General features: G+C 36.2%; 1 protein-coding gene across 2 annotated transcripts in view; it reads left to right on the forward strand.

Annotated features, from left to right (window-relative positions):
* Positions 1 to 12,429, forward strand: part of PRKN (parkin RBR E3 ubiquitin protein ligase) — a 682,323-nt gene that overhangs the window by 34,691 nt on the left and 635,203 nt on the right. The window lies entirely within an intron of this gene.

The following is a 12,429-nucleotide window of genomic DNA, read 5'->3' on the forward strand; positions in this document are numbered from 1 at the left end:
ACTGGACACAGCCTGATATAATTGTGTCTGCTTAAGGCAGCAGTGTGGACTAGATGACCCACATAGGAAGGTCTCATGCAGCCTTAATAGCTCTGTGGCTCAACCCAGTCTTCCCATCAGTCATGCTGGTACTAAGTGTCTGTCATGCTGTCAGACTCCTTTTTCTCCTCATCTGTCTCTGGTATCGGCCTCCCCTGCATTTCAGAAAGACAGCTTAGAGAATAGTGCAGGAAGTGGCAGGGCTAATCCATTAACTCATACCTAAAATTCAAATGGAAAGGAACTGAAAATTTAATGGAAGACTGTGTGGTAGCTCAATCTTATTGATGGACAAATCTGTTTCAGAGGACCAGGCATCAAGTGTGCCATTTTACCTGTTGATAACACCTGTGTCCATACCTTGGAAAGAATAATTTATTCTGGGCCATGGCTTTAGCAGCCAGATGCTTGGCTGCAATAACTGTTTTGTGAAGAAGCAGGTGCAGCAAGGCTGCTATGGAAAATAAGTAAAATGAAGGGTGCGTCTTATATGTGGTCCCACCTTGTGTACCTAAAGGACAGCTGTCTTTGTCAAGGTGTCACTCAGGCAGTGTTCTTTAGGATGGAAGCACATAGGCAACATGGATGCAGATTCCTGGTTCAGCATGCTCAGCTGAAGAAGCTGAATGGTGTTGGAAAGCTGGTCTGTCATGTGCATCACCCCCACACATGATGCTTGTGCTGGGCCCACTGGCTGAGCCAGGCGTGTGGCTGGCCAGCGTGTACAGCACGTGCTGGCTCTGTAAGATGCTGCACAAGCTCAGCTGGGAGAGCGGAGCCCTGTCCCAAAGCCAATACACTCTGAAGGCAAACATAACACACTCTGGGACCCTTCTGTTTTGATTTTTGCCTTTGTGAAACTAAAATCATCTGATAGTCTGACAAATGCTGTTGGTAACAAGACTTATGACAATGTCTACAGGTGAAAGGGGCAATAAAAGTAAACAGTAAATAATTTTTAAATAAATATATAATAATATAATAATATATAATAGTGGCATTAATATAAGTAAATAGTAAATAATAGCAAAATTTTAGTAAATTTTTCCTTCAGAGAAACTACCATCTGCTGGTTTCTAAATTGAATAACCTGAAAAAGTATGTCCTCTGTGAATGGAAAGGTTGGAGTATGGGAGTCTAAGACAAAAAAAGTCTTGCATTGTAGAAGTGCTCATCATTCACATTCTTAAAAGCCATTAGGACTTAGTGCTTATAAAGTAGTTTTCAAATACTTATCCGTAACGGTGAACATTTGGCTTGGAGTGCTTTGTCACATGAATTTCTTTGAAATCAGAAGGCTACTGATGCTCTTGAGCACCATACTCTTTAGCAAATTGCAAGATTGGGGGTTTATAAATGAAGTCTTTATAAATGCAATTTTCTATCTGAAGTATGAAAGTATTGTCCCAGAAGGGTGATGACTTTGAACAGTAGCCATGGGGTGTGTGTGCAGTGTGAGGAACAAAGTCAGAAAATCTGATTATAACCTCCTGGCAGCAGCTGTTCAAATATTGTTTCTCCTCTTCCATCTCTTCAGAGAATTTGTCTCACAAATATAAACATTTAAGTCAGTAGATCATCTTATGTGCTAAAAATAATGATTGCTGGTAAGTAATAAGATGATGTACCATTCTTGTCTTGTTTTGTTACTCCATCCAGACTTTCCATTGGTCCTTTACAAAATTAAATAAATTCTGTGGTGAGACTTTCTTGTTAGCAAAGTTGACTACTGCAAATCTTGCTGAGAAAGCTGGCTTAGAGGCTACAGGGTCAATTACTGTGCTGTGAGATATTTTGCATGTACTTGGTGAAATGTTGCCACCAACAAAAGAAAAAAAAAAGTCTGCCATTTCAGTGTGAGAGATGTGTACATGAGAACCAATCAACTACAATAATACAAAATTATTCAAATGAAACAAAGCAAACTGCAGAGTAATGAGGTTCAGATAAACCACCCTGAAAACACCTTTGTCTTTAAATAACCTTTGAAACAAACAAAATGAATATTCATGAAACTGTGAAACATTTATGGCATGAAATGAGGACAAACATAAAATTTTTATCATCTTTTGTGGAAGCAGTGGCTAGAAAGTAGTCTGGTGACATATAATTAAACAGTTTTAAGAAGCAAAGAAGTGTATACAAGGCAGAAATGCCTCTTGACATTATGTTGTTAAATGGCTATTGCTATTAAGATGATTAGAAAACTGCTGCAAAAAGGATTTTACATCTATGTTGTTTCCATACTATATTCTAAGAAAATATTTCTGGTTTTTGTATCTACTGCTAAGATTTTTTTAGCTGCTTACTTGGAAAATAATTCAGGTGTCTGCTTGATCTCAGTCATAAAGTATTTTGTGAATAGTAGCCTACAGTTACAAACTTTAAAACAATTCAATGCTTCTGAAGAAAACACAGTTCTTTCCCCAATCTCACTTTCTTCGATTTCTAGAGCTAATGCATGTAAGTATTTGTACAAGATTTGCATATAACAATGTAATGTTTTCAATCTGTATGCAAACCTGGCATCTGAAGAGGTACTGAAGGACATGATTTCACTTCTGACTTTTTTGTTTTCTAGAAATGCTTTGTAAAATTTTCTTCTACATAATTTTCATAGGTTTGGGTTTTTTTCCCTTTTTTTTCCCTTTGAACTAGAGAATAAGAAAATACTAAACTGCAATTTGTAATTCTAAAGCAGGCTTACTTACAGTTTTGTTTTTTTTTTTTTACAAAAAATTGAATAGCAGTATTTTGTTGCAGTATCCCAGCTGTCATTCTGGCCTGGAAGCTGTTTAAGGAGGGTGAAGTACTGTATTACTAGTACTCAGAGAATTCAAAATTTTAAATAATTTGTAATGGAAATTACTGAAATTTTCTTAAATTATTCTTGTGACACATGTAAAACATAAAATAGTGAAACTGAGTAAAGAGCTGCACTTAACATTTACAGAGGAAGGATCTTAATGTTAGCAAGCCCTTTGCTAATGGCCACACTGAAATATGAAGTAATTCATATTACACCTAGCAAGAGGTAGGAGCCTGTATTGAAATCTGCTGTCACAGTGCTATTTTCCAGTACAGTGAGCTGGATTGCAGATTGTTGCTAAATTATTACATTTACTGCTGTGGCACAGATTTTGATTAATGTTTTGGTTTTTGGTTTTTTTTTTTTCCAAATCTGCAGTTCTTAATTTTTTTAATTTTTGCATTTTTGTTTGTTAGTTTCAGATGATTGCATTTGAGGCAATAAAGACTAAAGACAGTAAGAACACCCCATAATTATTTCATTTGTTGCATATTTCCTCTTCACATTTCTCGGTTAGTGTTCAAGACAGAGGCACTGATTATTGTACTACAAAGAGAAAAGCAGGGAAAGGGGTAGGCGTCAGAGCTTGTTCTCAGAGACACTTCAATAGATTAGGAAATTTGGAACACTGACCAAACTTGTGCTTTCTTAGTGAGGTGAACAGGAGCTGTATTTGAAGGTGCCCTCAAATACCAGAGGCCTTACAACATTTAAAGTGAATATGAGTTTCAATTCCTTGGCAGTACAGCTGCAAAGAACTCTTAAAAACTCATTTTGAAAGCTTCAGACAAAAAATACCACAGCCTAAAACTTTGTCCGATATTTCTGCAGGACACTTACTTTTCAAATCATGGATGTTTGTATATGAGTAAGTGTTTCAGACTTCCATGCCTTTCTTCTTTTTCTCTGAGTCACTGGGGTGACTTCTTAATTCACAAAAATTACGTAATAACAGGAAAGTTTTTATGTGTATGTTTTAGCATGTCCTAAGTAGACATGTCTTACTAAATAATATGTACAAGCAATGCCATCCAGGCTAGATGTTTGTGAAGTACTTGACCAGAGCCAGAAGTGCTGTATTTCAGAGTATACTTAGTATCTGGTGTATTAGAAATTGAGCTCAAATGAACTTCTAGCACTTAGGTCACCAGAGTTTCTGAATTAATTAGTAATTAATTTGGTTTTCAGTACAGAGGTACACTGCATTTTTAACTTCTGTCTAAGCATGAAAAATAACATTAATGCTCCTAAAAATTCTGACAATGAATATAGAAAGCAAATACAGTCTAAAACTTAAAAGATAGCATCCCCATAATGATGTACTTAACAGATTTCATAACAAACACCTAGTGTAGAAGAATATGTATCTTTTTTTCACTAGAAACATCTTTGGTTTTATGTGGGCATGTGTGAAGAAGCATGTGTTAGAGCTGCAGACATTATACATAAGTCCGCAGGTATAAATTAAGATAGCTGAGATGTCACTTCCAAAAAGTCATTGTATTTTAGCAATTAAAAAGTGTGTTTTTAAAAAATTGTCTAAAAGAAATCAAGGAAATAAGTGATGGAAACCATATTTCAGTTGTTTGCCTACAATACTGTCTGATTATTGGTCAATTAAACTTTGAAAATGTTCAGAAAACAGACTTATTGGCATGAGAGGTCTAGCTGACAGACAAAGCTGCTGTCTGAAATATCTTATGCTTTCTGGAAGATACAGACTCAAGTGTTATCAGCAGCTAAAATACTGTGCTCTATCCCCAGCCCTCTGAAATAACTTACTTAGAAAAATAATGCAAAGGTAACATGTCCCAAAATTTGAATAAATACAAATTGAATATTTTTTATGCCAGTTCTCAAGATAGTTTGTGCACTATTTTTTAGTTTTTACTATTCTTTTTCTTAGACTCTGGGTTTCCTTAAAATTTTTCTTTTTATGCTTTCTATTATTCATTTCATTCCATGAAATCTGATTATAGGGCTCCAGGGCCATGATATGACACAACAAGGATGTGTTTTCTAGCATTTTACAATATAGACTAACTTAAATGTATTACTTTGCATGAAATTGTGTCCTAAGACCCTTTGGAGTATGACACATTACAAACCATAACAGTCTGTGCTATAAATCATGGAAAAGTCTTGTTCAGATTCATTGGATGGTGAACAAATTAAATCACTCATTGTGCATGGCCAATAACATTTTCATACATTAAGCAGTTACAGTATTTATTTCCCTAGCACTAGAGCCTGCCATCAGTGGGTTGCTTTCAACAATGAAAGGTGACAGCAAATCTGCTTCTCTGAAATAATTAGCACATTCATCAGGGCATATTAAGCAATTCCAAATTATTTCTTCTTGTGGAGGATTTTATTTTTGTGCAAGAGAGAATCAGCAACTCATAAATCACAAAGACAGCAGAATGCACTGAGTGCCAGCCAAATAGGATCTAAACATTTCCACTGTATTTTAAGTAAAACAACAACAATAATAAAAAAATATGATAGAATGTGGTACTGTCAGAATGCATTTGAGATATAATGAAAATGACATTGCTGCTGGACAACAGTGGTCTGTAAACTCACAATTTTACTTTGGTAGCCACATGCATGCTTTCAAGAGACGCATTAGTAATTATATTGATGGGTCTATCCCTAGAGGGCCAATATAGCCACACTTGATTTCAGTCTTATGAAATCTAATTTTCCTCTTCATGGAATAGGAAAATGAGAAGAAAGGACAGGAGGAAGGGAAAAAAAAAAACCCAAACAGCTAGTTAACAAAGCTTTATCACATTGTAAATTTGTAGGTTACTCAATTCAACAAATATTAGCTCATGTTCTAAGTTGAGGCCTTTGGAGATAGTTTAGTCCAACACCCTGCTTAAACTAGAGTCCGTCAAGAGTTTTGAAATGCTCTGAGGGTGGAAACTGCACAACCCTTCTTGCCAATCTTATTCCAGTGTTTTACCACCCTTGTGGTGTAATTTTCCCCCTTTCTATCTAATTAGAACTTTCTGTCTTTCAATTTGTTGCCTTTTGTTCCCTCCTCCTGTGAAGTGTTTGGCTGCATGTTCTCTGTGCCCTCCCATCAAGAAGCTGAAAACAACAGGAAGTTCTTTCCTGAGCCTTTAAAGCTGAAGAGAATTAGTGGTCTCACCTTCATCTTTACAAAGTGTCTTCTACAGGGCTTGGTCCTGTACATCAAGTCTTTTCCAAGGCTGTAAATCCTAAAACTGGACTCAGGACTTCAGATACACTCTCACACTTGCTCAGGAGAGGGGAATAATCACCTTTTCACATTCTGGTTTGAGTGTTTTTAATGCAGTTCACTAGGTCACTGGGTTTCTGGGCTGTGAGAGCACACTGTTGACTCATATTCAATTTACCGTGTATCAGGAACCACAGGTCCTTCCTAGCCAGCTTGCTCACAGACTATGCTGTAATTGGGTTATTCTGTCCCAGATACAGGGCTAATTTACCTTTGCTGGACTTTGTGAGGTTCTTGTCAGACCAGCTCTTCGCCTGCTTCTTCAGGCTGACCCTGCAGCACATTGGCTGCTCTCTGCAGCAGTTTTTCAAAGACAAAGCTCTGTGCTTGTGACCAGCTCCTTTGCACAGATCACAATGCCACGTCCTCACCTTTCCTGCCTCTCTTTCCCAGACACCTTTTTTCGATCCGCTTCAGTACTCCAGACATGCAAGCTATGCCTCCGTATCCCTCTAATTTCGATGAGATCGTAACTCTACAACTGTGCACAGATTTCTCATTCTTCCTGGTTTTATCCCATGCTATGTATATCCATTATAGAGGTACTTGAGATGAACCCAGTCACTTGGCTTTCAGAAGAGAAAAGAAGTGTGAAAGCCTCCCTCATGCTGTTAGACCCTGGTCTATTTCTCACAGCCTCTTCACTATTGCTTTAGGTGATAATAAACTTCCTCCAGTTTACCTAGTTTAAATCCCTTCTCATAAGGTCGATAAGTGTGTTTGTTCTCTATATACCTGGAGGCAGATCTTCAAATACTGTAAAATGACATAGCAATGCTGGTGGGAAGTGACTTCTGCTGTTTTAAAGCACTTAATAAAATTATGGTTTAATTTCTTAGGCTGGTATTCAGCACATTTTTAATTTAAGGTGTAATTCACCAGTTACATTAATCTGGTTTTATTCCAAAAGCTCAGGATTACTGATGCTTTAAATTTGGGTTTGAGTAGTGTGGATTGAATTAGGAATACAATAGTTACTTAGAGCTGCTAATGCAATCAATCTGTGCTGTGTGTTTTCACTGCACCTGCTCTCTTCTGAGCTAGGTTAGCTCAAGAAAGGATAACTCTTATGGAAATTATTTCAGGTAGTTGTAGTGAAACTATATACATAATATGCATTTTTTATTCTACTCATACATTGTTTTTTTTAGCTTCCAGGTGGCTGGAAGGTCTTAATTTTCTTCCACTTTTTAAGCATCTTTTATTGTTCATGTTAATCTCAAGAAAATATGGCTATATTCTGTATGAATATGTCTCTGAAAAAAAATTATATATATAACCATCTTTTACTTTGTATTTTTAAATAGAAAAAAAAATCCTTCTAAGCTGTTTGCTACTTCTTTGAGAGGAAATTTATTTGAAAACCTGTGATTCCATTTTTAGTTATCATTAATTGTCCCATACTTCATAATGAGGCCAGCTCAAAACTCTTAATCTAAATAAAATGATTTCCCCCAGCACATTGCTAATTAACCTAATTTTGGTCATGTTGTGGGAAAGAAGCAAAGCAGATAGGAAGAAGATCGTGCTTCCTCATTAATTGTCTCATGCCACAGAAGGGCTTGTTGCAATGAAGTCAGATCTGAGTGTTTGAGACTGGCACTGCTGGCCCCTTCAAAGACACTGAAGGAACAATCAGGCCAAAAAGTGAGTCAAAGAAAGAAGGCAGTAGCCACCCTTGGGGCTAGGGTGCTACCAATAGAAATGTCTTATCTGTGTTCTTTGTACTACTCAGACATAGATTTGAGGTTTTTGGATTTCTTAGAGTTTTTTTCCCTCACCAGAAATAGGTTTCAAAACCTATTTTTCAAACCAGTTTCCTGCCACCTTATCCATAGCAATGGATACCAAAGTGGTGGGGAAAAGCTATCTAATACTTTGGCACTCCATATTTTGGCAGTGGGAGAAATGTAAATAAGAAATGAGATAGGCATCAGGAAGGGGTTCCAAGTTTACAAACACATTTTATCAGTTGCTGTGAAAAAACAGTAGGAACAAAATCTCCCAATCACCAGCATTAAGGATTAGTAGGGAAAAAGAAATCCATTTAGAAACAGGGAACAGAACACTGGCTTAAAAGCTGTAATATTGGAGAAGAAAGTATTAGAGAACAGCTGGCTGGGAATCTTCTGAGCAGATGTCTTTTTGTCAGAAATAATTTGCCAGTTGAATATGAATAACAGTTTCATCTTAGGCTTTTCCTTGGCTTTGTTGGAATTTGCTGTCAAAATATATAGGTAAAAGATAACCCTGCACCAGAGAAAGTACCATGAGCATGTTCCCTTTGTTGCCTCTTGCAGACTGCAAATTTAAGTACTGTTAGAATTTCCAACATCAAGTGCATGTGTTAATAAACACATTAGTATTTGTCTTTCCTCTTTCCTTCTTTGTGTTGTCTGAAAATTTCAAGCAGAGTATTTGCAAAATCTGAAAGATGCGAAATATGTCTTCGGGTCGTCTCTGTCAAGTAGTAGATATTGTAGATGTATAGGAAATAAAAAGGATAGTAAAGATGAAAGAAGACCTCTGCTTTGATGTTTGTAAAGCACTTGATGTGAAAGATGAAGTGATGCTAGAGTGAAAATCAAGGTTTGTGAAGGTGATATCTTGAGAACTGCAACACATACAATTTTAATTGCAACAAATTGGAATCACGGTATGACCAAAGTTGGAAAGTCCCTCTGGAGGTCATGTTGTCCTGCCTCAAGCAGTGCCACCTAGAACAGGTTTCCTAGGACCACATTCAGAGAACTTTTGAATACCTCCAAGGATGGAGATTGCAAAACCTCTCTGGGCACCATGTGCGGGTGCTCGGTTACCTTTACCACCCTCTGGTCCTGGCCTCTAAGCTGGTTTTCAGTCTACCTCTCGATCTGCTCATCCAGCCCATACCTTACTACCTTGTCTGTGAGGAACTTATGAGAGGTAGTGTAGAAATTCTTGCAAGATTTACTTGACTCAGTTATCTTCACAACAAAGATGTGACAGAGAAGAATCCATGAAGTCCATTACTCACTGTGATGAGTAGGTAGAATTATAATTAGTAGTTCACTCATGGTAGTTTACATTCCTTTTTTAACCCTAATATTTATAGGTTTCTTACTAGAAATACAAATGAACAAATACTTGCAGATACAGAATTTCCTATCAGATGACCAATAGTTTGAAACAACTAAGCAAAAGAAATGGTGTAAAAGTTAGGTATTGCTGGCTTTTTAATTTATTTGAAACTTTTTGATTAGCACAGTTTATGGAAATAAGGAAAGTCAGTTTAAGTCACTACTTGTGTTTTTCTGTACACCAAGAATTTGTGTAGTAAATATTCATTAGTTATACTGTTAAGTGTGAAGTGTGTTACAGTAGAGAATCACTTTGATGCATTCACATATCTACAGGAGAAGGCTAATGCATTTATCTCCATAAAAATGCAAAGTTTGTTATAAAGTATGGAGATGCTTCTGTTTGGGAATCATTTAAAGCAAACTTCCAAAATCATAATCTTCTGGGTTAGCAGTTTTGGCAAGCTAAACCTGGAAGTTCAACTGATAAACATTTGTTGAGCAGTGTATCAAAGCTGGTTTGTTTGAGTTTTTTTCCCTAAACTGTGTTGATTTTCACTACTAAAGACTACTAAGATACTTCTAAAAGAATAAACTAATTATTGATCTTGGAAATCAGATTATTTTTTTCTTATATGGTATAAACACATTAAGGAGAAAAATAGTGTAAGCAGAATATAAATATGCCAGGCAAAGTTATTTATTCTTAGCTGTTGAAATTTTAGATCTGAATTTTTCTAATTGGTTGTTAATTAAAGGGTGGAACTTCAAGGCTTTTCTGGGCTGCAGGGTGCTTTATAAAGAATTTTACATGTTCTTTTAGTTTTATCTAGTTGGTGAGAATGCCTTAACCATGTCTTATGAATGATCCTAGTTTCCATAATCGATAGTTATGTTAAAGTTCTTATATTGCAAAAGCAATAATTAAGACTTAAATTCTAGTACATGGGTGGGGAATTATTGTTGGAAGCAGATGCCCCAAATTAGACATGGCTTCTACAGAATGAATCATTAAAAAATGCTAATTACTTTCTGTGTAAAAAAATCATTATTGCATCATTTTAATGCATGTCAGAGTAAATGCCCAGGGCTACATTGTTGTTACATAGCCAAAGAAGATTCTGATGCAAATATAACTGTTTTCAGTCCTTTCAGCTTCCAGTTTTAAAGCAGCACAATGGGTATGGCTGTAGCTTTTGTTCAGTCAGCTTTTTGTTTGGGAGGTGTCTCTTCTCTACAGAATTCAGTTGTAGAAGGCATCCTTTGCAATTCAATCCATCTGAGTGTCATGAATCCTAAATGCATTTTCTCTGGTGAGGTTGAAAAGATGTGAAAAAGACAAACAATACTCAGGAGGAAACATACTCCAGTTAATAATAACCAGCAGCAGTAAAATTGGTACAGCAATTTGTAGGTAATTAGACAACAGGACAAAAAAGACATATGGCCAGGCATTATGTATTACTTATTTTCTGAAAAAAAAAAAAAATAAAAAAAAAAAATTGTTACAGACTAGGCCTTTTATTTGTCATTTTTTATTATTTCTATTATTACTATTTTATTTATGCAGTATATTTGATACAAAACTAACATGTAATTTATAAATTAATATAAGTACATAAATATGTTTTGGTTATTTCTAGGTTATTTTATCTGCAGGGGGAAAAGCTGGTGTTATTTAAGTCTTGCTTCTGATTAGAGGTAGCAGAAGACCTGTTGAAGTAGAATTTTACGTTTGTTTCTTGTATATTGTCATTGACCAGAGACACAGATCTATATATGCAATGATAATTTCAAGATTTTAATTATACAATTATTCACAATTTTACAATTGTATTTTAGAGTTTTAGGCAATTTCAATATTACAATTCATGGCTAAAGGGGAATGCAGAAGTTTAATTTTAGAAAAATATATATGCTTTGAATTGAGATAATGAAAGTACAGGAGTAGATGCCTGCCAGATAATGGTATTGCCATAATGGTGGTAAAAAGGAATTTTGTCTCAAACATGCATTTGTTATGTGCATTTCATACAGCCTTCTATTTACATGGTCTCTGAGGGCATTTGAGTGTTTCTCAGCTTTGCTGTTGCAAAATCTGCAGGCTTGTTATATGAGAAGCCATAGCTTAGCTGAGCTGGAATTGGAGCAGATGAACTATGCATGTATAACTGCAGGACCAGATCTCTCTCACATCATCAGGTGTTGACATAAAAAAAAAAAAACCCACCTCCCTGCTTTACATGAGATTTCAAGACATCCTATCACATAGCCAGTTCTGGGAACACTTCTGTGTTTATCTCCATCATGGAATGATTGTGAAGCCCAAAGAGCCACAGTGTTCTTGCTAGGACTAAGTACTTTGGGTGGCAACATCATGTTAACAAGACTGTACTCTTCCTTGTTTTGGAGCTAGTTTGCACTTCCCACGTGTTGTGTTGCACTGTGTTGTAGAGAGTCCAGGAACATTTGACCTGCTAGCTGGTAACAATTCTCTGCAGCAGCACATAAATGTGTAGCACAGCTTTTGCTTATCCTGCTCTCCTGGGGTACCAGCACTTGCTGGGCAGGATTTATAGTAATCACATGGAGGGATAATTCGCTAGAGGAGTTAAAGACATGAGGCAGTGTTCATCTTTGTTGAAGTGGGCATCACTAGGTCTAGTTACTGTTGCAATAACATTTGTTATCTATTATTAGATTTAGCTGGATTCAGATGCTGTGCGAACATTGTCCTGAAGCTCTTTGCAGAGATAAGAGGAGAGATGAATTAATGTAATGAATAGCAGGAGGAACAAAAAGCATGGAAGCTAATCAAAGAGAGGTTAAAAAGTGAGACTGTCAGCAAAAGATGTAATAAAATATGAAGTATGGATTGGAGAATAAGGGACAGCTAAATAACAAACAGAAGAAATCAAAGAGAAAATAGGAATTTAAATTCAACCTCCACTGAAAATAAAGGATTTTTCAGATAAAACAACTTCCTTATTTTATGCAAGTCATGTAATAGAGAATTTTTGCATTACCAGTTTTCAGAATATACTTTTTGAAATGTTATTCTGTTTCTTAATCCCTATTTTAAGGGATCAGCTCTAATTTATTTTCAACACACGAGCTTACACTCTGTTTCCTTTTTCATTTAGCTTGTCTCAGACAGCAAGGCCTCTAGATCTTCACTGCCAGCAGATGCCCAGTTGGGATCTCTGTGTGATTAAACTTCCAAGAGTTACAATTTCCATGTGTAAATATAA

The sequence above is a fragment of the Cyanistes caeruleus genome, chromosome 2 (assembly GCF_971803275.1).
Source record: "Cyanistes caeruleus chromosome 2, bCyaCae1.hap1.1, whole genome shotgun sequence".
Classification (NCBI taxonomy): domain Eukaryota; kingdom Metazoa; phylum Chordata; class Aves; order Passeriformes; family Paridae; genus Cyanistes; species Cyanistes caeruleus.